Here is a 24,739-nt window from a genome sequence, read left to right on the forward strand (position 1 = left end):
TCTGACCAGGATCCTCAGCCTTCTTTGTGTGTCACCGTTAGTTCAGATCCCACAGGTGTATGTTCTAATAGCACTCTACATTACTAAATATCTACAGACAAATCACTTGTGTGTTACTTAACATACCATCCCCAACAGAATGGAGCTTATTGTGTACAGGGACAAGGTCTGCCTTGTTCACTTCCTTATCTTGAGTAGATTCACATAATACCTGCTCCAGAAATAATTGTTGATTCGATGAATGGATGATGTCGTTATAAAGATGACAGTTCTTTGGAAGTATATTATAGACTCGAACTTAGGAACATGAAGGCTAGAAATTAATCTCTCATTTACTTAACACCTTTAATAAATAGAACTTCTTTTTAGACCACATGAGAGGTTCAAGGTCAAAAAACATATAATCTTTCTTCACATAAATGGTTAGCGTACACAATTACTGTGTTCCAATAGCTTAGAGAAGGTTATTTCCAAAGTTCATATTTTGGTTTTTTAAAATTTCTTATCAGGTTCTTCATTTTAAAAAAAGCAGAGAATAATTGCTTAGTAAAAACTTTCTGAGGATTAAGTGACGATAACTTCACTTATGCAAAAACGAAACTGATAATAGATAATCAGTAACTGTTCATTCCCTGCTTTGTCAGAATTACTTAACCAGGCTGGGTGCAGTGGCTCACGCCTGTAATTCCAGCACTTTGGGAGGCTGAGGCAAGTGGATCACTTGAGGTCAGGAGTTCAAAACCAACCTGGCCAAATGGTGACACTCCATCACTACTAAAAATACAAAATAGTAGCTTGGCATGGTGGTGTGTGCCTGTGATCCCAGCTACTCGGGAGGCTGAGGCAGGAGAATCGCTTGAACCTGGGAGGTGGAGGTTGCAGTGAGCCAAAATTGCGCCACTGCACTCCACACTGGGTGACAGAACAAGACTCCAACTCAAAAAACAAAAACCATTACTTAACCAATTTGGCACATTCCTCCTTTAATTTATGAGATTTTATTCCACAGTAAAAGAAAACAGCACAAACAACAAAAACCTCAGAAATAAACTTGTTTCTTTATGGAGAAGAATTAGACTACTTGTTTAGCAGAATCTGATGAAAGAAAATAAAAAATTTCACCTTCCAAAACGAAGAAAAAAATCCTGCAACCTTTCTGTCTTAGTTGTTTCTGAGTGATAGTTTATTAATGAGTATATGAAGAAATAAGGAGGTGATATTAAGTAAAAATTACAAATGAGAATATCTGTTAGTACTGCCATCTATTCAGACACTAGACAACTCAGGGTTCAATACTTTCTTCAATCATCTCTTGAGAAAAAATTGTAGATTCCAGAGAATTGTTTAACTAGTGAATGTCTGAATACCAAAAAGTGACAAGAACATGTACTTTGTATAGAGAGTGTGAAAAGTATAAAAAGGATTTCTGGAGAGGGAAGAACAAATCAAGGATGCTGGGAAATTAGAGTAAAAACCGATGTTGGCTTTGTAAAGACACTTTAACTGCAGTCAAAGTAAAATGAGAATCAAAGACTAATTTGATTTAGCACCAAATAGCAGTACTAACAGGGTGAGTGTGTTGGGGATGTATTTCGCCAAAACAATTTGTGATTAAAGCAATAATAATAAAATTCTTAAAAGGAAAATTGCAGTATGTTGCATAGGGAAAACTGCATTTATTTTTCAAACTTCAAAGAAAGAAAAATTTAAAATATAATGTAAAAATAATAATTAAAAATATTCTGATTTCTAAAATGCTCACATTACTTGGATACTTTTATTGAGCTCAATTTCCTCCCATGAAACTGTTTTTAGATGATCGACAGTGTTAATACTTATTTTAACACAACCCCACTCTTCCATTATGTCAATTTTTACCTCACTTCTTTCTAGGGTTGTTACAATTAACTGGTAGGTAGTACAAGCTGTTGGAAAGGACTTTTTTTCATGCCAACAGGTTGAAATGGTAGGTGGCATACTTACCCAAAGAACACTGATTTTGTTTTAGATAAAAGGAAAGGCTACACTTTATTTTTCAGATGCAATACCATCCAAAAAACAGTAAATGAGATATGAAAGATGCAATAAATGTGTGTTGATAGAAAGGTTGAGAAAGAGGCAATAAGAAATAAATGAAGAAATAAAGAAAAGTTTATAGTTGTTACTCATCTGAATTGCATATTTACTGATTGATTGCATGTCAGTTCAAGAAATGGCCTGAAGTTTCCATTTTTATTCTGCTCAATCTCATTTGTACCAGTTCAAATTTCAACCTCCTCAATATTCTCTATTTGACTCTTTTTACCTATAATAGGAGAAAAATTTTCCTCTCTGAAAAGCCTTCTATTAACCACTATACATTTAGCCCTGAAACTCAGCTTCCATATGGTTCTCTTCTATTTTTTATCACTATCACATGATAGTTATAACAAAAATAATTTGAGTATGTGTTTGCTTGTCACACCATTGTTCAATAATTGTGACAGAAAATTACTTTGGAGAGAAATTATTAAACTGATAAAGTGGTCATTTCAATGGAAAAATTGTTCCATTACCTATTCTCCACACAAAAATATTATTAAAATTGAAAAACAAATTCATTAACAGTGACAACATAATTAACTGACTTAAGCATATATACTTTGTATGCTGTGAATTCTTCTAGTCTTTGGTCATAAGGTTTTTCAGTGAATATAGTCTTGTTATCTAGGGCCTAAGATTTTTCTCAATTTGAGGAAATGTGATCATGTTAAAATATTTCACTGATTTTATCCTTACTATTTTTACACAATCTTACACAGTATGTCATTATAAAAAATGAAATAAAAAGAAAATACATTTAGAAAATCTGTAATGAATTTGATAGAGGAGGTAGACCTGAAAGAATAAACTTCAGAAATAAGAATTATTTCTGAAGACATTAAATACTCAATAAAGATTAATCACAATTTATACATATTACTTTATTCATTTACTTAAAAATTATCTAATGCTCCCAATATAAAGTCCATATATGGGCTTGGATTTTGTTGTATGACTGTATTCTCAGCATATACAATGTAGTCAATAAAAAAATGTTTAATAAATATATACGTGTCTACTTAAGTGCATTTCACCATTGGCTGGATAAATTTAATCCGTAATTTAAAACTGTAAAAAGCAAACAGAGTAATGAAGCAATTATAGGATATATTATAATTATGTTTTGCCTGGAAGAGCTCTTTTTGGTTAAATTCTTCAGATAATTGGCTTAAGTTACAAAATGATTTTGCATAGGTAAGTAACGCTGAAAGAGGTCATCCTCAATTCATGTGCTCAAACCTCAAAATGTGAAGTTCTACATGTCTGCTTTCCTTCCCAGGCCCTCAATTAGTTCAACCAATTTCACCTTGAAAATACATATGGCCAATTCTTTTCATCTTCACTGCTAGTCCAAACCACTAATAGTTTCCGGGATAACTGCAATAACTACCCTGCTTCTGCTCTTACCCACCCCATCTCTTCTCCAAACAGCAGCTTGAATGATCATGTTTTTCAAAGCCAATACAATTATGCCACCCTTCTACCCCAGAGGGTTCAGTGACTTTCAATCCCACCTAGAATAAAATCCAAACTCTTTACATGGCCAATAAAACTTTATATAATATATACCTCTCTTCGCTCATAACTGCAAACTCTAGCACAATGTTCTCTAGCAACAGTGGTCTTTTCTCTGCTCTTCAGGACCAAGTTCTTTCCCATCAGAGGGCTCTTACACAGGTTGTACCCTTGGCTCCTAACTCCAGTCCCATATGTTCACATGCCTGGTCACTTAGCCTTCAGTGCTCAGCACACTCACAACCTCTGAGAGGTCTCTCCTGACGATTCTATCTCAAGAAGCCCATATCCTCATTTATTCTCCAGTCCAGGGAATGGCAAACTATGACCCCTGGTTCAGCTACTTGTTTTAGTAAATGTAGTTTCATTAGATTGCAACTTTCAAATTTGTGTGTGGCTGCTTTAGTTCTACATCAGAGCAAAACAATTTTGACAGAGATCATCTGACTCACAAATCCTAAAATACTTGCCATTCGTCACTATAAGAAAACATTTTCAAACCAGTGCTTTATGCCATAACTCTGAACACAATCTGACAGTATGTTATATTCATAGGTGTTTGTTGACTGTGAGTTTTATCAGAGAAGAGAATTTTCTGTCTTATTTGAGTCTTAATCCCCAGTGTTGGGCACATGTTCAGAAACAGCAGATTTTAAATAAATATCCTTTGAATCTTGAATGAACAACATTAGAAAAGATTTATATTTTCAGATGACTGATAGATTGTAATATTATTCAAAATACTGGCTGCTTCCTTCTAGATGAAGGTAGTTTCATACTTCAGCAAAATCATGCCTAGCCATATGACCTGTGTTGTACCCTCAGGGGAAGGATTAGATCTAATATGGTTTGGCTCTGTCCCCATGCAAATCTCATCTTGAATTGCAGTTCCCATTACCTCCACATGTTGTGGGAGGGACCAGGTGGAGATAATTGAATAATGGGGGCAGTTTCCTCATCCTGATCTCTTGATAGTGAGTTAGGTCTCATGAGATCTGATGGTTTTATACGGGGGTCCCTCTTCACCGGGCACTCGTTCTTCTCTCTCCTGCCATCTTGTGAAGAAGAACCTGTTTGCTTCCCCTTCTGCCGTGACTGTAAGATTAATGAGGCCTCACCAGCAATGTGGAACTATGAGTCAGTTAAACCTCTTTCCTTTATGAATTGTCCAATCTCAAGTATGTCCTTATAGCAATGTGAGAACGGATTACAACAGCAAATATTTTTTCCCCACTGCTACTGCTGTTGAACTCAGAAAGACCATTTGTCTTGAGGTGGCAAATGAAAGGTGAGTAAAAATACTAAATGCAGATTTTTTAGCAGAAACTGTGAGAGTCACTTCTTGGTTCACTAACTCATTCTTTTCCCTTTACCATTATAGTTGCAGTGTCCAGAACAGAAACTACTTCAGTATGTTGGGTCCTGGAGGAAATACCTGGCTGAAGAGATTCATTTTAGAGATATTACCAGAAGGAGAAATAATCTTTGTTACTGCAAAGTGCTGATGTTTGGGGATTGTATGTTAACATATCCCAACCTAGCCAAAATTTACCGATATATGGAGTATGTGGGATATGGCAATGATAAAAACAGAATAGTTTTCAGGTCAAGGTGGTGTCTTCTAATGATGTAGATGTATTTTCTTGTTACAGCTTGGGGTGTTCAATGTATCTTTACTAACTGTTCTCTCATATCTCTTGTGATTGAGAACAGATGGCTGCGATGATTTTCAGATGATGTTCTGATGATCTGGGAAACATTGAGCAATCTTTAATCATCTTGAAATTTTTAAGAAATAATTTATTTATTGAAAAAAATGAGCTGCAAGATGTTTTTCCTTCAAGAATGACTTAGCATAGAAAGTATTCATGATTAGGCTAACTATAAAGTAACACAGCACTGTTTAAGTATTCTGATTTCAAGTGCATTTTCTTTCCTATCATGGTGTAAAAATCTATGTTTTGCAAAAGTATAAATTTTGAATATCAAGCAGTTACTGAATAAAAGAGCAGACACAAGCAGAGTTCAATGTTATAATGTGCAAATACATATAGGTAAAAATAAAATTGTAATTTGAGGAAAAGTATTTAGTAAAAGTAATTAAACCTTTACTCAGTAATATAGTTAAGGTTACTCTTTTGTTAGAAATATATACATAAAATACTGTGAAAAACACACAATGTTTTTAAATTTAATGCTCTTTTTTATATAAATAAATGGAGATAATTTAAAATGTAAAGAAAAAAAGAAGGCTGGGTGTGGTGGCTCATGCCTGTAATCCCAGCACTTAGGGGAGTCGAGGTGGGAGGAGCACCTAGTTCAAAACCAGCCTGACCAATAGAGTAAAACCCCACCTCTATTAAAAAATACAAAGATTAGCCAGACATATTGCAGATGCTTGTAATCCCAGCTACTCAGAAGGCTGAGGCAGGAGAACTGCTTGAACCTGAGAGGCAAAGGTTGCAGTGAGCCAAGATCATGCCACTGCACTCCAGCCTGGGCAACAGAATGAGACTCTGTCTCTAAATAAATAAATAAATAAAAGAAAGCTAGATATGAATTTATTGACTCAGATGTTTATGATCTCACTCAGTATTTGGAGCCAGTTTTCCAGTCTGTTATATTATATCCATGGCTATATCTGTCTAGGGTTTTATAAAATTATAGACAACTTTATATTCTGGATTTTTGGTCCTTATGAGTGATTTCTTTTCTAATATATTCTTAGAAAATATATTTTACTAGTTTTATAGTAATTGCTGTTAAAGAGAAATTTACTGAATCACTGCCCTATTTTAGACAGTGTTTTTCTCTAAGGTGCTATTAAAAGCAATTATTTTCCCTTTCTAGTCACACAAAAGTTATTTCCACTGTATGTGTTATTGAATGACTGGACAACTGATTCATATTGGTAAATTGCCATCTAGAAATTTACACAAATTTTCTCTCCATCTTGTATATGGATAAAAGTATTATTTTAATATGTATTCATGAGAGACATATATTTTACTTTCATGTTTACATTTTGCTGGCTTTTTAGTTAAAAAACAAACAAACAAACAAACCTGCTTTTAGCCAGGCACAGTACTCATGCCTTTGGGAGGTCAAGGTGGGTGGATCACCTGAGGTCAGGAGTTCAAGGCCTGCATGGCCAACATGGTGAAACCCCATCTCTACTAAAAATACAAAAATTAGCCAGGCATTATGGTAAGTGCCTGTAGTCCTAGCTACTCTGGAGGCTAAGGCAGGAAAATAGCCTGAATCCAGGATGCAGAGATTGTAGTGAGCAGAGATCATACCACTGGACTCCAGCCTGGGTGACAAGTAAGCCTCCATCTCAAACAGGCATCAACAACAACAAAAAAAACTGTTGTCTTTTATTGTATTTATGTATATTCCTCCTACTTTTTCTACTACTCTGTCATATTGCATTCATCAAATACCAAAGTCTTCTTTGTAATAAGGTCTAATTCTGTGTTTTCTATTGTCTCAATGATCTATAGAGACCATAATTGTCTATATTGTGGATCCACTATTCTTAGATTATTTTTCATTTAAATAGTGATAATAGTAGTTGAAGTTTTTTAAGCTTTTAGTATATGTTAGTGATTCAGCTAAGCGTACAAATCTAACTTTACTAGTTACATACGTTCGAGTGACTCCCTCAATGAATTAAACCTTTTTAATTATCTAATGACCTACTCTTGCTAGTATTGTCTTATAAGTTAAATTGTCTAATATTGACATAGTTAAGCAAGTTTGTTTTCATGGTAAATATTAGTGTAATTTATCTTTTTATATTTTTATTTTCAGTAAATCCTTGCTATTTTAAGTTTAGGCCTTAAAATCAACATATTGCTAGATTTTTTAAAACATCCAACCTGTCTCTTTTTTGACTGGAAGTTTAGTCAAATTATGAGTATTATTATTAATATTATTTAGAGATTTTATACTATACTAGTTTAACTCAGGGTGTCCTCCTTCTTGCCTTTTAAAAAATGCTTCATTGAAAACGTTTATTTTATATTTTTTCTATTATTATTCTTTACTAAGAATATATACATTATTTCTAATATTAACTTTGCTATTTTCCTTATTCTAAAATATAAATATGCAATATCTTTACTCTTCTTCAAAGCACAAATTAACCCCACAAATCAGCATAACTTTTTGATATATTTGTGTTAAAATGCTTATTTGCCTTTCTGTGTCTGTATTTATTTTCTCACCATTTACATGGTTCTTGGATCATTTTTCCACTTCTGAAGTACACAAATGAGTAAAGGCCCCATTAATTTATATTTCCTTACGTAAAACTGGTTAGTTATATGTAACTATTACTGTCTTTACAATTTTGGAAAATAAAGTAGATCCCAATTTTCAGTCAACAATTATTTTTTTTTAATCTTTACAGATATTATGCCAAAATCTTCTGGCTTCTATTATCTGTAAGAATTCTGGTTTCATTCTACTTACTCCTTTATGGGTGGTTGGCTTGTTCTTAAGATTTTTTTTTCCTGTTTGCTATGTTGGCTAACTCTATGTCTAGGGATTTCTAAAAATTTTATTTACATTGCTTGGGATATATCATGCTTCCTCATCTGTGAATGCATCTTTTCACTAGCTCAGAAAACTGATAGCCATTATCTCTTTACATATATTCTTTCAGTAATCAACTTTCCCATTCTAGGCCTGATCAGATATATGTCAAGGCTCTCATCCAAGCCTGTTCATCTCTCAATTTCTCTTATTTAGATTCAAACTCATTTTTCTTTCCTTGTAAAATTTTCGGATAAAACTCTCCATTCACTAATTCTACACTCAGCCGTGTCTAAACCACTGTCACTTTCACAGCTTCTTTTATAACTATATTATTCTCTTTTCTAGCTTTTAATTTTTGTCAGTTTTCTCTATTTATACCTTATGGCCTCTTATTTTTACATTTCAATGACTGTATCCTTATTTACTTATACTTTATATACATAGCCAGTATATGTTCTGTGTCTAGCAATTCTAGTATTTGTAGCAATGTAGTCTTTGGATATCTAAATTTCAGCTGTTTTGTTTTGTTATTCTCACTCATTGTTTAGCTTTTATTGTGATAATGTATTGTAACAAATATCCCCAAATTTAAATGGTTTTAAAGCAACAACTATTTATGCCTCTTTTGGAAGGCTTATCTGTACAGTTGTGTGCTGAGGCTCTGCTCTAGCATGTTAGCTCTCAGCTTCTCCAAACATCATCTCATTATGAAAATCTAAAATGTGACTGTTTAGAATGTGTTCTCCTTGTGATAAAAGAAGGAAAGAATTTGCAGAAGCTTGCAATGCCTTTAGCTCGTCTTTGCTTTGAAGTCTGTCAGTTCGTATATGTTCTTTTGGCCAATGCAAGTCATATGGCTAAACTCAAAATCAAGGGAGCAGGGAACTGTACTGAGGATGTGAACATCTGCAGAGTAGTTTCACACATATGCATGTTTTCACTCAGAAAACAGGTATACACAAGTACGTTTTTATTTAGCCACTTATATTCCTTCTTTTCTCTTATGAAAACAAGCTATCTGTTCATTTTAGAAATCAATATTTATTACTATGTATGAATCACAACCTATTATGAAGATTACTATCAAATATGCAAGGCCAGTTAGTCACAGTAAGAGAAGAAATTCACAAGTGATCAATATTTATAAAGAAGATTTAGTTGTATAGTCGATGATGGCAGCGTGTCTTTTTGCAGAGTCTAAAAACTCAAATGCCTTCCACCTTTGTCATGTATCAACTATGTGGTAAACTGGGTCGAACATCCTCACTTAAATAATAAAATTCAACAAAGGTATCAAGTAAAATATACCCTTGATGTTTAAAAACATATAAGTTGTAGAAATGCCAGGGCAGGGCCAGGAGTGATAGCTCATGCCTGTAATTCCAGCACTTTCAGAGACTGAGGTAGGAGGATCACCTGAGATCAGGAGTTCAAGATCAGCCTGATGAACATGGCAAAACCCTGTCTCTACTAAAATGCGAAAATTAGCCAGGCATGGTGGTGCTCACCTGAAGTGCCAACTACTCAGGAGGCTGAGGCAGGAAAATCACTCAAACGCAGGAGATAGAGGTTGCAGTTAGCTGAGACAGCACCACTGCACTCCAGCCTAGGCGAAAGAGCGAAACTCCATCTCAGATAAAAAAAGAAAAATACCAGGGCAGCTCCTAAGGCCCACTAACTCTCCAGATACCAGATACCAGTGGAGGAGCAAATGTGAGTTAGTAAACTTAGTGAACTTATTTTGTTTTTATGAAAAAAATGCTTTAAATTATTTAAAAAATATTGAAAGCATGTGTTTAAGATATTGAAATATGAATTCCAAAGTAGAATATGTAATATCAATAAATTTCTGTTTATAACTTTTAATAACCTCACCCCATTATCATCATTTTTAAGAAGACAGTAATAATAAGAAGCTAATGAGTACGATGACTAAGGCTTAAACTGCCTAGTGGATAAAAGGGTCTTTTTATGCACTTTATTCAGATGAAACTTAAGTTGGGTCTTAAGGGAAAGTCGTTGTTTATCAAGTGAAGACATTGAAGACTTTCAATTAAAAGCAATATATGTAACATAAAAACTAAACAAGGTCTTGAAATTACCTGATGTGCACCAGCAGTTTTGCAGTTTAGTTTCACTGGAAGAACTGAGTGAAAACTTTTTAAACATACTCAGATGATTTCTAGGTTTTAGTTATTTGGCAATTTCAACCTACTCTTGTAAAAGAAGAGTCATAAAGATGATTAAATCAAAGCAATTTGGTTAATATCTTTCATATAAATGTCCATCCTGCCATATTCTGGAAGAATGAAATTTTATTTATAAAAGAATATAATGGAATTTTGTTTTCGGTCAGTGAAATTATCTAGATGTCTACTTTCTAAACCCTTTTCTTTCTCAGATTTTTGGAATTCCACAGAAATACCTTAGGCATGGGTAAATAAGAAAAGGTGAACAGGTTGGTTCCGATGTCCAAGCCTCCTTTCAATCAGGACTGTTCTGCTTATAATCAGGTTTTCTACTCCATTAATGACTTTGAGAAAAAAATGAATCTATCTAAAATAGGTCAACTGAATATTACTGTGCTAGATACTCTTTGACCCACAAGGAGGAAATAGAAGCAAAATTGTGACCTGCTTCGATCCTCCGTGAACTGATGCCAAAGCCAAGATAAAGCAGCTTCCTCTGAATGCTAAAATACATGCAGTGCTTCCAGGGTATCACCATGAATGAGTAAGGGAGAGGCAGTGCTATCTCAGCACACACCCTAGCTTTCTGAGCAGCTCTCACATGCCCCACCAAGATAGATTTTTAATGGCTTTGTGAGTCTCCAGAATCTGCATTAGACTTAGGCATTAGACAGCAGCTGCTGACTACTGCTGAATGATGATCCATTCAAATGGAACAGATTATAGGGAGGTGTGAAGGGAAGCTTTTTCCCCACAGAGTCTGCAAGCCAGGAGAGAAATAGGCAACAAGGTTTTATGATACTGCTTGGCTTTCCTAAAATCCTTCTGAGAATAGATAGATGCAAAAAAGGTAAGAGTAAAAATATTCTGTGGGAAAAATAACCAACATCCAACTTCTAGAAATAATGTAAAGATGATAAAGGTTTCATTTCTTCAGCCCAGTTTGCTCTACTACATAATTTTTGTGCTGATGGTTGAATTTTGTTATCGTGTACAACTAGATAGGAGCAAGTGCATATATGAGCACACCATTCATCACAATGGATTTGATATATAGCAAATATTCAAGTGAGCATAATATGATCTTTCTGAAGATGCTTGTTAGGGATGATTTAACTATAATAAAAAAATTCACAGCAGTGGCATACAACAGAATTTTGAAAACTGCCCATTGCTGTCTGATCAGCAATTAAATATAGGTAAAAGAAAATGCCACTTTCTTCCTATTGATCATATATTCACAGATATCTTTCAAATTCCGTTAACTATAGAGATCTATATTTGTGTTTCTTGGTTCAAATTTTACCACCATGACAAAAATAAAGCAAACAATATTTGAAATATGTTAATAACTTTAAAATAAAATATATATGGCAAAGATATATATATCACATCCTCATCATGTAATTCTAGCTGAAAGAGAATTTTTCACATTATTTTTAAAAAGTGCTCTATAGACTAAATACTTTTGGGGAATGAGAAACTAAATAGTTGAATTGGTTTCTACTACATAAAGCTTTTCAGAACTTTAGTTGTGGATCTCTGAAGAGATAATATAGCAGGCAATTCCCCCTCAGTTGATTTTATTACAGAAGTATATGTCTGTGTGTGTGTGTGTGTGTTGTGTGTATGTGTGAGAGACAAGAGTATGTGGAATATATAAAATATCTAAGAAACCCAAGTTTTCCATAGAATATAATTTGTGAAAATAGTTCAGAGTGTTTGTGGATACTTGCTGCTTATTGACAATACTATTCGTATAGACACAGTGTTAAATGGAGTTACTTACATCAAATAGTCTACTTGCCTCCTTATCTTCAGTTATGGTGACTAAAAACATTATTCATTATTTATCAAAATATACTGGTCATGAAAATCTTCAGATGACAAGGTCCTAAATCTACCCTGTTTTTAAAAAATGCTCAGTTTAAAGCTGGCGATCATTTCTTAGGAACATGTATGGACCCTCAGAGGTTTTCAGATCTCTTGAAACCTCTTAGAGTAAAAATAGAAAAAGCGAATAATATTTACAGAAATTCTGGGAAAAAAATTTGGGTTATAAAACTAAAATCTGGGTGATTCCGAGAACCATTCAAACCTAAAAGAGCTATGTCTATGGACTCCTTTTCTGTAGCTGGAAGAAATTTGAATGCTTAACTTTGAAACTCTACTTCTGACATCACCAGTAAAGAAAGATATGTCTTCTCCATGTAAAAAATGCCTTTTCCATGGGATACTGCAGAAGACAATTTTGTGAATAGCATATACTATTAGTAAGAAACCTCAGAACATTTTAGAAGTTGAGGAGTCTTGTATGGCTAGGCTCATGAACATTACTACCATTTATGAAATTATTTTCATGAGTAAAGGTAGTCCTATTATAAACTGTATAACAATTGTTGTACCAGAACCTATGTTTAAAACAAGGACACCATGCAATATTTATCCTCTAATATTCACATGAAAATAGAAAATATTTTGGGTGTATGAGTTTGCATGTGTTCTTCCAAAAATGACAGAAAAAGGAAAATAAAAGATGTGTAGATTATTTTTCCACAGTCTTTGCAGAGAAGCAGTGACATGAAATCTCCCAACCACAGAAAAATTTCTGGTTTAAGAATATTTTAAAACATTGCATAGTATTTTGTGCATTGATTTTTAAATAATTAATTTGTGAACTTGTAGATTCAGTGCAAGTCAGGTAGGGCATCAAAACTGCCTGACAGTCCAAGGGATGTGAAACTGCATATGACTGTAAAGATTGTCAAAAAAATAAAGGCTTTTATCTGGGTTTTATAGTTTCAGCATTTTTCTAAAAGAATTTCATTATATGTAAAGAAACATCATAAAATACATAAAATAAGTTTGTTTTCAAGGAATTTATTTAGCTAATATTACCAGCAATATTTGCTTTGGAATAAGAGAAATAAATGTTTCTTTTTAATGTCAAGTAATATAAACCATACTAAGGTTTCTGGCTTGCAACCCAGATTTTCTGGGTTTTTATCCTTTTACTATCATTTACCATCTGTGTGACCTTGGTCAAATTCTCTGACCATTCAGAAGTGCTTAATATTCAATAGGAATAACAGCAGTTTCTTACTTAATAGAGTCGTGAATTGTCAATGAAAAAACATTTTAAGCACATAGAATGTAGCCTGGAATATAGCAAAAAGTGAAAAATGAATTTTGACTAATATAATGGTAAATGACCAGATTATTACCAGATTGAAGATCAGCTGACTCCAAAGTGTTTGCTATTCTGTTTTTGCAGGGTTCTTTCCCTGACTTACTGATGAGTTTAGCTTTATTTCCAGTGATAAAATATTCCTCATAACAGTATGAAAACACTTAATAGATGTGGCTCCCATTAACTGATCAGTGAACTGTTAACACAGCATTTTCGGACTCTGTTAGTACTACTTTTAGACACCAAGATTGTTGCTCCCCAGATTGTAATCATTATGTGCAGCTTCATGTAGAAAAATTGTTTAGCTGCAGCAAAGCACCAATATCACTTATACATACAACTAAGCTACCAATTCCATCCCTAAGCATTTCTGTTAGTGATCTCATGCACTAGGATCACAGATCTTTATATAGTCTGTACTTGAAAAGGGATCTATGGAGAGTCTTCACTGAAATCTGATGGAGAGCAAAGACAGAGAATCAATCTAGGTGTCCATCAATGGTGGACTAGATAAAGAAAAATATGCGCCATGGAATACTATGCACACATGAAAAAAATGAAATCATATTCTTTGCAGAAACATGGATGCAGCTGGAGGCCATTATCCTAAGTGAATTAATACAGGAACGGAAAACCAAATACCACATGTTCTCACTTATAAGTGGAAGCTAAGCACTGAGTACATGTAGATGTGAAGACGGGAACAACAGACACTAAGGACTACTAGAGGGGAGAAGGAAAGAGTGGGTCATGGGCTGCAAAACTTTTGGATACTATGCTCACTATCTAGGTGATGGGATCCCCAGGGCCCCAAACCTCAGCATCATTCAATATACCCATGTAACAAACCTGAACATGTACCCACTGAATCTAAAATAAAAGTTGAAATTGTTTTTTTAACTAAAGTCTGATATGGTCCATTTTAGGGAACTCTGAAACCTGTAACTTGACTAGAGTGCCATTAGATGCACTTCATTCTATTACCAAACAATTCGACACATATGTAGAATTCAATTCATGTATTAGGAAGCAGAAGAGAGCAGTGTCTGGCTTTAGAGGGCCTCCTTTAACAAGGATCAGGCCAGAGACTGAGACAGTAACTTACATAAACAGAACCAGTTCTAGTAACAGATGCACCAACAACAGCTCTCCTGACTGTATCACACTCCAGCAATTGCCAAAAGAATATCAAAGCATCAGAAATGTCTTAGTTGCCATTGACATCCAGGAGAGTGTTTTATTTGACTACGTACTTCATATACAGTTAGTAAACTAAGCAGCAACAGACATGCTTAACCACTTCTGGCTCAGGTACCATGGGAATCCTGCCTCATTAGGAAGATCAGTTAATTAATCAATGTCGGTGGGATACCTATAACATGCCCAATGCCAAGGATAGCTTAGTATCGCTCTATTGACTAAGGAAGTACCAGGCTTAAACCAATAAGGAACTCATATCTTTGGAACATCACTTAGGAATGACAGTAATCTGTCCCTCTGCAATTCTATGTCAGAAAAATGATAATCTTCAAATACAGATTTAGAATTGTAGAACAAGTAGACTTTAAATACAAGGGAACTGACATTAATTCAGTGCTCTTATATTATGATAGAGGAAACTAAAACCCAGAAAGCTCATTACCTAAAACAAATAAACAGAACAAAACAATCCTTTAAAGAAATAGACTGGGCTACATTATTTGGCAAGCCTCAACATCTATAAGAAATTGCACATCAGGGAATTTTGTTTCTACTAACCATTCTGGAAACCAGCAGTTGTGACCATTATTGTTGTTACCATCAGACGTTCAGCAGAGCAAAAGAAAATTTCCTGGGCTATCCAGATTAAAAAAAAAAAAAAAAACAATAACCTGGGCAAAGTGCATATTGCCCAGAGTGGAACACAGTTAGCTTTTAATAATTACCTTCTTCTCTCTGCCCTTTCCTTGCATTGCTGCAAATGGCTCTGATTCTCCTTACTTGAAAGTTTTCTGCTCACTCATAGATAACACTTAGACATCATCCCTGTATTTACTTATCATCACTCAGGGAAAAGATCTAAAGAGATGCTGAAGGCTTGTCTATTTTCCCTCTAAAATATATATTTCTAATCTCTTCTAAAGTATTGCCTGGCTAGGCCATTGGGGCTGATTCCTAACTTTTAGCCAGAGTCTCTAAGAATTAAAATATATCTTGACATCAAACACTATAAAGGGATTGCAAATTCTTAAGTGGCTTCCATTAGCCCCATTTTCTCTACATGCAGAGAAAATCTGACTGGGGTATTTCACATATTTTACAAGTGTTTATGTTATTACTATATATGTATATATTCTTAAAACAGGTGTTATTGTTTCCATGTTTAAACTATGAAAGATTCTATTATTTTGTATTGGACTTTCTTCTGTATTTATTAAATGTCATGTTTAGCAATTTACCAATGTTGAGATGAAAATTTAGTTCACTGGCTGCTAAGTATTATTTTATTATATGAACATATCACAAGTTATCTTTTATCCAGTGATGTTTAAAGTTGCTTACAATTTACTCCCATTAAAAATAGTATTTTAGTAAAGATTTTTCTACATTTTATATCATGTTTTTAAATGAGAGTTCCTCTAAGGTACATATTCAGAAAATGAACCCACTCATGTTGTAACTGCTTAATTTCTACTTCTATGTTACCATATCCTGCCAGATTGTTCTTCAAATTATTGTGACAACTCAAACAACTGCCAACATGTCATGAGAATGTTTTTTGCCAGACAGTCTGAGCAACATTTGTTATTGTCAACTTTTTAATTTTCACCAATCTGATGGGTGTAAAATAATGCCTTATTGTTTGCATTTGCATTTTATGAACAGCTATTAAAATGAACATCTGTTCAGATGTTTATTAGCCATTTGGATGTTCATGTCTGTGAAATACTTATTAATTTCCTTTATTTTTTTCTATTGAAAATTTTGCCTTTTTCTTATTTCTTTTTATTAGTTCTTTATGTATTTAGACACCTACTCTGTGTTTGTTACGGGTGTAGCAAATCTCTGCCATGGTTTACAGTTACATTTTGTTCCTGATGTATTTTGATGTCCTGCAGATTTTTTGTTTATTTACTTGCTAGGCTTTGTGGATATCAAAATGCATCAATATTTTCCTTCTTTGGTTTGTAGTTATTTTGTATTATATAATAAGTTCTTCTCTCATCCAATGTGTAAAAATTATCTAGGACTCTTTTTTTCCTGCATGGTTTTCATTTAAAATGTTTCACTTTTATTTCCATTTTTATCTAGTGGGATTAACACATACAGTACAATTTTTAATAGGCTCTCAAGGGGATAGCTACACATTTCAGCATTATGAGGTAATGTTTTGCTATATTCCTTGTATCTAACTTGTTGACTTGGATACTTAACAATTTTCAAATTATTTTTCTTTCATAATGTAAACGTTAAAGCTATACTTTTCCTTATAAATAATACCTTACTTACATTTCATATTTTATTATTTAGTACTAAAATATTTGTAATCACTATTATGTGTTCTGAATTTTTTAAACTATTACTTAGAATATTGTATTTTCAAATGGATGGAGGGTAATTTTTACAACTTTGGGTAAGGGTGACAAAAAGTCACACCTAAGAATGCATAAACAAGGGTCATGAAGTACATAAAGATAGGACATTCAAATGTATACAGCTTATGGCATGCGTTCCACACTCCTACATCTCCTTATGACAGTGGGCATGTTTTTCTTCACGCCACCTGTAATGTGTGTGCCTCTCTTTAAGGATCCCAGTCTCATGACTGTATTTGAACTCTCCGCTACTTAAACCCCCAAACTCTTAACTCCTATCTGTATAAATCTCATATGAAAGACTTAAGTGTCTTTAAAAGATAACCCATATCAATCCAACTCCATGCAATGTAGCCACAGGACAAGCCCAGCAACACATAGCTCTGTTCTTTGTTATTGTTTTTGTTGTTCTCTCTTCATCACTGTTTCCTTGAGATACACCTTCGGAATTCAGCTGTCCATTAGAAACCGATTATGTTAATTTTCATTTTCGTCTGTATGTTGTAACAAAGTTTCAAGTTTTCTTCTATCACTATCACTTGGTTGCTATGATCAAATGTCTGTTGTTCTATTTTTATTCTTATTTCCTTTCTAGTAATTAAAAAACTTTCCAGCATTGGCACCCATATCTGTCTTAGCTCATAGCACGTTCTTTTCTAGCTCTAGCTATGTTCAGTAAGCAATCACTTAATTCAGATATTGGCTGATTACTTCCCTTTGGCTGTGTTACCTCCCTTTACCTCAGTTTCTGCCACAATCTCTTCTTTGCGTCTAGTAGATCCCTGGTAGGAAGGTGATTTAATCCTTTTGTTTTTCTTTCCTGCTTTATTCATCTGTCTAGCACCCAGCCTTTCTGGTTACATGGAGAGTTCCACCAATCCTGTCACTACCTAACAGGGATGGCAACTGAGTTTTATCCAGGAAGTCAACTCTGATGTGAAGGTTCTGGCTGCCAGCCATGTACTGGGAAAAATTCTGCTTTTAAATTGCTGCTTTTAAACTGAGAAGGGGAAGGGGTTTGTGACTGATAGCAAAAGAATGGTGCACCAGGTGTTCTTAAATCACTGCACAGTAACACATTATGGTTTACAATTACCCAAGGCATACACAAAAATCCATCAAAGTAACTCTGATTGGCAAGGAGAGAATGTTTTCATCAGCATATTGCACTGTCTGCTTCCCAGGCTTCTCTTTTTATTTTACTTTCCATTCCCAGATTATAATTACTGGGTTAGGAGAGCATGGACTTTGGATTTAGGTATACTCTTAACTAGTCCTGGTTCTACCATTCACTAATATGTGACTTGGAACTTTTAAGTATTTTCTGTCAAACATACTATTCAGTCCTTTTATTGTCTATTATATTCCAGGTTGTACTAGTTGTCTTAATATCCACTATCACAATTACTTACAGGGAGAAATCCAAGATGGCTGAATAGGAACAGCTCTAGAGTGCAGTTTGCACTGAGAAGAACACGGAGGATGAGTGATCACCACATTTCCAAATGAGGTTTTACTACCAACAGACCAGGAGATTTCCGGGTTGAAAGGCACCACAACCTTCCAGCATGGCTGTTTTAGCCAGCACTGTGGGTCTCCAGACAAAAACTCACACAAATCTCGGTGGCTGTTTCAACAGGTGCCTGGAACACCTGGGATACAGAGCTACCATTCAACTGAAAAAAAAAGAGGCTGAAACAGGTAGCCAGGTGATCTGACTCAGCAGGTCCCACCCACCCAAAAAGACCAGCAATCTGATACACTCTGGATTGAGAGTTTTGCAGCAAGCACAGCTGGACCTGGGATAATCCAGCTTGGTGGAGGAAGGGTGTCAGCCATTTCTGAGGCAGTCTGCCATGACCGAGGTAGTTTGCCATTTCTGAGGCAGTCTGCCATTACTGAGGCAGTCCACCATTACTGAGGCAATCCGGCTTTACCGAGGCAGTCCGCCATTACCGAGGCAGTCCACCATTACTGAGGCAGACCACCATTATGGAGGCAGTTCACAGGAAGTTCACACAGTAGCTGGGCAGAGCCCACAGCAGATCAGTAACGCCTCTGCTGGCAGACTGTGGCGAGACTACCACCTTGCTGGGCAGGGCATCTCTGAAAAAAGGCAGCAGCACATCAGGAACTTATAAATAAATCCCTATCTTCCCAGAACAGACCACCAGGGGAAAAAGGCACTTATGAGTTTCACTGCAGCAGGCTTAAACATACCTGCCCAGAAGCTCTAAATGGAAAAATGGAGCTCCCAGCTCAGCACTTGAGCTCCTATAAGGGACAGACTGTCTCCTCAAGCAGCTCCCTGACCCCTATATATCCGAAGAGACACCTCATAAAGGAAAGCTCAGGCTGACATCTGGTGGTTATCCCTCTGGGACGAAGATAACCAAAGAAGAAACTGGCAGCAAGCCTTACAGTTCTGCAGCCCATACAGGTGATCCCCAGGCAAGCAGGAACTGGAGTGGAGCTCCAATAGGCTTACAGCAGAGGGTCCTTATGGTTAGAAGGAAAACTAAAAAACAAAAAGAAATAACTTCAGCATCAACAAAAAGGATGTCCACTCAGACACCCCATCTGAAAGTCACCAACTACAAAGACCACAAGTAGATAAATCCACAAAGATGGGAAGAACCCAGTGCAAAAAGGATGAAAACATCAAAAACCAGAATGCCTATACTCCTCCAAGGGATCAGAACTCCACACCAGGAAGCTAACAAAGATGTATAGAGAATGAGTCTGATGAATTGACAGAAACAGGCTTCAGAAGGTAGATAATAACAAACTTCTCTGAGCTAAAAGAACATATTCTAACCCAATGCAATGAAACTAAGAACACTGAAAAAATGTTAGACGAAATGCTAATAAGAATAAATAGCTCAGAGAAGAATATAAATGACCTGATAGAGCTAAAAAACAGAAGAGAACTTCACAAAGCATGCACAAGTTTCAATAGCCAAATTGACAAACAGAAGAAAGGATATGAGAAATTGAAGATCAACTCAAAAAAATAAAATGAGAAGGTAAGATTAGAGAAAAAAAAAAAAGAAAAGCAATGAACAAAGCCTTCAAGAAATATGGGATTATGTGAAAAGACCTAATCTACATTTGACATGTGTACCTGAATGTGATGGAGAGAATGAATCCAAGCTGGAAAACACTCTTCAGGATATGATCCAGGAGCACTTCCCCAACCTAGCAAGGCAGGTGAATATTCAAGTGCAGGAAATACAGAGAACACCACAATGATATTATTCAAGAAGAGCAACCCCAAGGCACATAATCATCAGATTTACCAGGGTTAAAATGAAGGAAAAAGTGGCAGGATTAGATTCACACATAACAATATTGACCTTAAATGTAAATGAACTAAATGACCCAATCAAAAGACACAGACTGGCAAATTGGATAAAAAGTAAAAACCCATAAGTATGCTGTATACAGGAAACCAATCTCATATGCAAGGACACACCTAGGCTCAAAATAAAGGGATGGAAGAAGATTTACAAAGCAAATGGAGAGGAAAAAAAAAAAAGCAGGAGTTGCAATCCTAGTCTCTGATAAAATAGACTTTAAAGCAACAAAGATCAAAAGAGACAAAGAAGGCCATTACATAATGGTAAAAGGATCAATGCAACAAGAAGAGCTAACAATATATGCACCCAATACAGGAGCACCCAGATATATAAGGCAAGTTCTTAATGACTTACAGTGAGACTTAGGCTCCCACACAATAATAGTGAGAGACTTTAACATGCCACTGTCAATATTAGACAGATCAACCAGACAGAAATTCACAAGGATATCCAGGACTTGAACTCAGACCTGGAACAAGCAAACCTGATAGACATTTACAGAACTCTTTACCCCAAATCCACAGAATATACATTCTTCTCAGCACCACATCACACCTACTCTAAAATTGACCACATAATTGGAAATAAAGCACTCCTCAGCAAATGCAAAACAACTGAAATCATAACAAACAGTCTCAGACCATAGTGCAATCAAGTTAGAACTCAGAATTCAGAAAATTAACAAGGATATCCAGGACTTGAACTCAGATCTGAACCAAGCAAATCTCATAGACATCTACAAAACTATCCACCCCAAATCCACAGAATATACATTCTTCTCAGCACCACATCACACCTACACTAAAACTGAACACATAATTGGAAGTAAATCACTCCTCAGCAAATGCAAAAGGACAGAAATCATAACAACCAGTCTCTCAGACCACAGTGCAATCAAGTTAGAACTCAGGATTAAGAAACCAACTCAGAAGTGTACAGCTTCATGGAAACTGAACAACTGGCTCTTGAATGTTGACTGGATAAACAATGAAATGAAGGCAGAAATAAAGATGCTCTTTGAAACCAACAAGAATGAACATACAGTGTACCAGAATCTCTGGGACACATTAAAAGGAATGTCTAAAGGCAAATTTATAGCAATAAATGCACATATAAGAAGCAATGAAAGATCTAAAATTGACAACCTATCATCAAAATTGAAAGAGCTGGAGGAGCAAGATCAAAAAAACTCAAAAGCTAGCAGAAGACAAGAAATAACTAAGATCAGAGCAGAACTGAAGGAGACAGACACACACACAAAAAAAACCCTTCAAAAAATCTAAAAATCCAGGAGCTGTTTTTTTTGAAAACATCAACAATATAGACAGACCCCTAGCCATATTAATAAAAGGTAGAAAAATCAAATAGATGCAATAAGAAATGATAAAGGGGATATCACCACGGATTCCACAGAAATACAAACCATCATCAGATATTACTACAAACAACTCTACACACAGAAACCAGTAAACATGGAAGAAATGGATAAATTCCTGGACACTTGCATCCTCCCAAGACTAAACCAGGAAGAAGTTGAAACCTTGAATAGGCCAATGACAAGGCTGAAGTTGAGGCAGCAATTAATAGCCTACCAACCAAAAAAGTCCAGGTCCAGATAGGTTCACAGCTGAATTCTACCAGACAAAGAGGAGCTGGTACCACTCCTTCTGAAACTATTCCAAAGAATTCAAAAAGAGGGAATCCTTCCCAAATCATTGTATCAGGCCAACATCATTCTGATACCAAAACCCAGCAGAGACTCAACAAAAAGAGAAAACTTCAGGCCAATATCATGATGAACATAGATGCAAACATCTTCAATATAATACTGGCAAATCGATTGCAACAGCACATCAAAAAGCTTATCCACCATGAACAAGTAGGCTTCATCCCAGGGATGCAAGGCTGGTTGAACATACACAAGTCTATAAATGTAATCCACCACATAAATAGAACCAATGACAAAAATGATATGATCATCTCAATAGATGCAAAGAAGGCTTTTGAGAAAATTCAACAGCCCATTATGCTAAAAACTCTCAATAAACTAGGTATTGATGAAACATAGCTCAAAATAATAAAAGCTACTTATGACAAACCTACAGCCAATATCATACTGAATGGGCAAAAACTAGAAGCATTCCCTTTGAAACCTGGCACTAGACAAGGATGCCCTCTCTTACCACTCCTATTCAATACAGTACTGGAAGTTCTAGCCAGAGAAATCAGGCAAGAAAAAGATACAAATGGTATTCAATTAGGAAAGGAGGAAGTCAAATTTTCTTTCTTTGCAGATGACATGATAGTATATTTAGAAGACCCCATTGTCTCAGCCAAAAATCTCCTGAAACTGATAAACAACTTCAGGAAAGAGGATACAAAATCGATGTGCAGAAATCACAAGAATTTCTATACATATTAATAACAGACTAAAGAGAACCAAATCAAGAGCAAACTCCCATTCACAATTGCTACAAGGAGAATAAAATACCAAGGAATACAATTAACAAAGGATGTAAAGGACCTCTTTGAGGAAAACTATGAACCACTGCTCAAGGAAATAAGAGAGGACACAAACAGATGGAGAAACATTCCATGATCATGGTTAGGAAGAATCATTATCGTCAAAATGACCATACTGCCCAAAGTAATTTATAGATTCAACACTAACCTCAACAAGTTACCTATGGCCCTCATCACAGAATTGGAAAAAAACCACCTTAAACTTCATATGGAACCAAAAGAGAGACCACATAGCCAAGACAATCCTAAGCAAAAAGAACAAAGCTGGAGGCATCACAATACCTGACTTTAAACTATACTACAAAGCTACAGTAATCAAAACAGCATGGTACTGCTACCAAAACAGACATATAGACCAATAGAATACAACACAATAGAACATTGCCTTGGAGGCAATGACACACATTAACAAACATCTGATCTTTGACAAACCTGACAAAAACAAGCAATGGGGAAAGGATTCCCTGTTTAATAAATGGTGCTGGGATAACTGGCTAGCCATGTGCAGAAAACAGAAACTGGACCCCTTCCTGACACCTTACACTAAAATTAACTCTAGATGTATTAAAGATTTAAATGTAAGACCTAACACCATAAAAACCCTAGAAGAAAACCTAGGCAAAACCATTCAGGACATAGGCATAGACAAGGACTTCATGACTAAAACACCAAAAGCACTGGCAACAAAAGCCAAAATAGACATAAGGGATCTAATTAAACTCCAGAGCTTCTGTACAGCAAAAGAAACAATCATTAGAGTGAACCAGCAATCAACAGAATGGGAAAAATTTTTTGCAATCTACCCATCTGACAAAGGGCTAATATCCAGAATCTACAAAGAACTAGAACAGATTTACAAGAAAAAACAAACCCATTCAAAAGGAGGTGATGGACATGAACAGACATTTTTCAAAACAAGACATATATGAGGCCAACAAACATATAAAAAAAATGTTCATCATCACAGGTCATTAGTGAAATGCAAATTAAAACCACATTCAGACACCATCTCATGCCAATTAGAATGGTGATCATGAAAAAATCTGGAGACAACAGATGCTGGAGAGGATGTGGAGAAATGGCAACACTTTTACACTGTTGGTGGGAGTGTAAATTATTTCAACCATTGTGGAAGACAGTGTGGCGATTCCTCAAGGACCTAGAAATAGAAATTCCATTTGATCTATCAATCCCATTACTGGGTATATACAAAGGATTATAAATCATTTTATTATATAGACACATGCACAAGTATCTTCATTGTGGCACTGTTTACAATAGCAAAGACCTGGAACCAACTGAAATGCCCATCAATGATAGACTGGACAAAGAAAATGTGGCACATATACACTATGGAATACTATGCAGGTATAAAAAATGATGAGATTTTGTCCTTTGTATGGACGTAGATGAATCTGGAAACCATCATTCTCAGCAAACTGGCACAAGAAGAGAAAATCAAACACTGCATGTTCTCACTCATGGGTGGGTGTTGAACAATGAAAACACCGGACACAGGGAGGGGAGTATCACATTCTGGGGTTTATTGGAGGGGACTAGGGAATTGACAGTGGGGGAAGGAAGGTTGGAGAGGGATAACATAGGGAGAAATGCCAGATATAGGTGACAGGGGAATGGAGGCAACAAACCATATTGCTGTGTATATATCTATGCAACAATTCTGCATAATCTGCACATGTACCCCAGAATCTAAAGTACAATTAAATACACACACACACACACACACACACACACACACATAAT

The sequence above is a fragment of the Callithrix jacchus genome, chromosome 11 (genome assembly GCF_049354715.1).
Source record: "Callithrix jacchus isolate 240 chromosome 11, calJac240_pri, whole genome shotgun sequence".
Taxonomy (NCBI): domain Eukaryota; kingdom Metazoa; phylum Chordata; class Mammalia; order Primates; family Cebidae; genus Callithrix; species Callithrix jacchus.